The sequence below is a fragment of the Prionailurus bengalensis genome, chromosome D2 (genome assembly GCF_016509475.1).
Source record: "Prionailurus bengalensis isolate Pbe53 chromosome D2, Fcat_Pben_1.1_paternal_pri, whole genome shotgun sequence".
NCBI lineage: Eukaryota > Metazoa > Chordata > Mammalia > Carnivora > Felidae > Prionailurus > Prionailurus bengalensis.
Window position 1 is genome coordinate 72,767,765 of NC_057351.1, and position 4,575 is coordinate 72,772,339.

The window sequence follows — 4,575 nt, forward strand, 5'->3', positions numbered from 1 at the left end:
AGTGAGGAAAGAAGCAGATTTGGCTACGCTACAGCGATACTATGCAATGATGATGATGTACTTAACAGGCTACAAATACATGTTTAATTCAGTTCTGATTTCTGTTTTCATAAAACCTCATTAATTGAGTTTAACTGGGAATACATTTATTTGAAACTGAAAAATAGAGTCAATTTTTGTTGTAACAAAAAAGTGATCGTTTTATTTTTGCTGTGCAAAACATGAGGGTCTGCTGGCTTGCTTTAAAGAATAAGGGAAGACTAACAATGAGTTTACATGCATTGGCTGGCCAGATGTATTAGTTTCCCACTGCTGCTGTGACAATTACCACAAATTTAGTGGCTTAAAACAACACACATTTGTTATCTTACAGTTCTGGAGGTCAGAAGTGTGACGTGGGCCTCACTGGACTGAAAGCGAGATGTCAGAGCTGCGTTCCTTCGGAGGCTCTAGGGTAGGATGTATAGAACGCTTGCCTTTTCTAGCTTCTGGGGGCCGCTTACATTCTGTGGCACATGACCCCTTCCTGCACCTTACTCCAGCCAGCCCAGTAAGCCACGTCCTTCTCACGTTGAGTCTCCCTGGTTTCCCTCTTGTGCCCTTCTCTTCAACTTACAAGGACCCTTGTGATTATGAGGCCCACCTGGACAGTCCGGTCTTGTCTCCCCATCTCAAGGTCAGCCAGTTTCTCTTTGCCACATAACTCACCATATTCATAGATTTTGGAGATCAGGATGTGCACGTCTTTGGAAGGGGGCATTACTCTGCCTAGCACATCGATGAAATGTTTGTGCCCTCTAAAACAGGCTAAGCCGCCTTCTTACCTGTGTGGCACATTTTGTGTTCAGTTTCTTAGCAAGTCCTTTTAAATTGAATGAAAAATTCAATATTAGTTAATGGCATTTTACTTTTTATGATTCTGTGGCCCATCTTCTGGCCTGCAATAAAGTGAAAACATAATGTAGTTGAGTGATTTCCCCCCCTCCCAGGCAAGTGGGTCCTGTAGTTCTATAACAAAGACATTTCATGGGCAGTTCTAAGTTAGCATTTTTTCCTTCATCTCCTTTTGTCCTAATTGTTAACATCTCTGTCTTTCTGAGTTTCTGCCAAATATGTTTTAATAAATTTTTTTCTCTTATTTTTCACTTCCCTTGTTGCCCACTCTTATCTTGTTTATCTGTTTTACTGGATTACTTTCATGGATAATAAAAGGAGTTTGGTCCCCTTTTTAGATTGGAAAATGTGATCATTACCCCCAGTTTAATCTCTCTTCTCTGGTAAAAATCCTCATTTGGAGGACTCCCCAAAGAACATAAAACTTTGGAGTGACCTTTATATACTAAAGCAAAATTATCCACCCTCAGAGTACCCTTTGGAAAAACCACCTTGTTGATTCAAATGTTTGGAATCTTTTTATTTAGAAAGACAGAAGATATTGCAAAGTAATGGTAAGTAAGTAATGGTAAATAATAAAAGTAATATTACTTTTATTACTTCTGTGTATTACTTCTCTGAGGGGTTATCTGTCCTTTTGATTTCCCTTGGCAGAAGTCTGTCTAGTGACTTGCCAGACATAGATATAATAATCTTGAATGAACCTGTTCTTGTGTATTATGCATAGAGCTATTAAATATGTTATAACCGTCTTCAATTCAATTTAATGAGTGTTTCTTGAAGTTTTGCTCCGATGGTGTATAGGTCACACCTACACAAAATAAGATGTGTTCCAAATCTGTAAAAAACTTAAATTCAAGTACACTGTGTTGCCTTATGAAATTCACTTGGGTTTTGTGTCCAAAGTAAATATTTGCATTTGCTTTTAACTCACTCAATTTCAAAATGGTCATGTGGTAGCTTTTGAATTAGACAGGCCTGCATTCCTCTTCTGGCTCTGCCCTGTCCTATGTGGCCTTGGGTTAGTTACGTAACCCTTTTGGAATTCAGTTACCTAACTGGTAATAAAAGAGTAAAATAATACCTATTGTGTGGGGTTGTTGTAAAGATTCTATGAGACAGAGCGTATAAAGGAGCTAGCATAATTCTGACCTTAGGAGCTAGCATAATTATGCTCAGTGAGTCATTTTCATTGTTCTTGGGCAGAAGACCATGTGGAACAGATAGAGTACCTTAGCATGGTATTAATGTTTTTAGTGTTCTTTGTATGCAAAGATGAACCTTCTAGTCCAATCACGTTGATGTCTTGCTTTGAGACACCAGGATTTCTATGTGTGGCTTGTATCCCAGACCCATGACACATTTGGCTGTGGGAGAGGTGCAGTCTGAAGCTGTGAAGCAGATTTTCCCATGCAAACATAGTTTATAGCTTTTGCCAAGTCGGCAACAACTGAACTGACCAGCCTGGCAGAACTTTAGGGGATGGTTCAATCTGCTTTTGTCACGTCTATATTCTGAAATACAATTAGTCTGGGAATATCATTTATTGGATACTAAAGAGTTATCTAACTTCCAGTTAAAGGCAGCAGATTAAACACAAACTTTAACCTAATGATTTTCTTTTAAAAGCATAAAAGGGCAAAGAGAAAACGATGGAGAAGAGCTGGTAGTGACACAATTTGGAAGCTGGAAGTAGATGGATGAGTGGGACATGACTTAGCCAATGACTTAGCAAACTTGAGAAAGTAGATCCAGTTTCCAAAACTGGCGAGAGAAAGGTGAAAACCGTCTTGATTTTCCCCTCAAGAATTCTCAAAACACTTGGAAATTGCCAATCTTATGTACCTTTATAAGGGGAGGGAGGTAAAGGTAGAATTGAAAAGAAAAGGGATTGGTTGGTTGAATGTGTATTTAAGAAACACTGAGACCCTTAGATCCTCTTCGCCATTCCAGCTAGGAACAGCCCCTCCCCAACTCTGGCAAAAGATCTTAGGCTTATTTTCTGGAAACTGTAAAACAGAAGGCCTCTGGACAGAGAGTACCAGGCGCTGTTGAGGATGGAGTATAATTACCGAAAACAGAGAGATTAAGAAAAGCTTACATTCTAAATGTTGTAAGTCCAACTCTTTAACTTAGGTCTTGTTTTGGACAATCAAATGTATATCCTTTAAAAGGGCCAGCCAATATTCTCCAAGGATGGTCCCAGGACTAACAGCATCAGTATTATCTAGGAACATGTTAGAAATGCAAATTTTAGGGCTCTCAGAAAAGCTATAGGTGGGGCCCAGCATTCTGTGTTTTAACAAGCCACCTATGTGATTCTGATATACATTCAGGTTTGAGAACCACACCACTCCAAGCAAAAGACTGGAATATCCTTCTCTGAGGAAGCTCAACAGAAAAGACTTAAGGAAAGAAAGTTTTCAATGAAACAGTCCAGCCAGATCACTCTAGAGTGAAATTCACAGCTGACAAGTACCACCCATGTGTCCAGAAATTTTAAAACATTTTACAGCCTCATTCTTAAATGGAATCAATCAATATCCACAAGACATGGCTTTAACAAGAAGAGGACGTATCCAAACAAATAGGGGGAAAAGCAACTTGGAAGACAGTATGCAGGGAAGTGAAAACTTCAAAAAAATCCTTGATATCCTGAGATATAAGAAGATATTTGCCATTATAAGATGCAAATAAATGAAATTTAAAATGTTAGCAGAAGATTTTTAAAATAAAAGAGCTAAAAGGTAAAGTTGAGGAGATGTCCCAGAAAGTAGAGCATAAAAACAAAAAAGAGGAAAACTAGGAGAGAAAGGTAAATTTTGAGAATCAGTTCATTTTGTTCAATATCTAAATAATAGGAGTTTGGAAAGAGAACAGAAAAAGCAGAGAAATTTTTCAAGAATTAAAGGACCTGAGTTTTTAGATTGAAAGAACCCATTAAGAGCCTAATGGAATCAATGCATAGACCTGCTGTCCAAATGGCATCATCACAAGATTTTAGAATATGAAAGACAAAAGTAAGATCCTGTGAACTTACAAAGTGAAAACTAGGTCACCTCTAAGGGATCAGGAGTCAGAATGCTTTGAACTTCTCAACAATATTAGGATGACTGATCCAACAATTGGTTTACCAATTCACAAGAGAGGTAATGAGAATCTTATAGATAAGGAGACGATAACTCTCAGGATCAAAGCTGTGCATCAGCCTGGAGAGCAACTGATCTGAATGAGAGTAGCCTCTAGAGAGGTGTTTCCAAAGTGGAATTTCTACGATACTTACATGTTGGAAATATTGAGAGGAATTTTAAACAACTGGAGTAGAGTTTTGGTCAGTGCTAAGTATATAGAAAACTCAGTAAATAAAATAAATCACAAGAATATTACTAACTCCAGAGAAAACAAAAAGGTGTGCAAGGAAGGATGAGTAATACCAATCATAATCCTACACAGCTTGTCTGTACATATTTTCATAATCATATCAGTGTAAACATTGACTATTGATCTAACTAAAGTATAACACAATGTTGGAAGGCTAGAGGTTGGAAGAAATGTGTTTGTGATGATGGTAGATGTTTTGTGGGAAAAAAGACTAAATTCATATCCTCCATGTAGAAAATCAGCAGATAATGCCAAAACTGGAAAAAAAAAGCATGTTATTTAGTGACATGAAAGCAAATT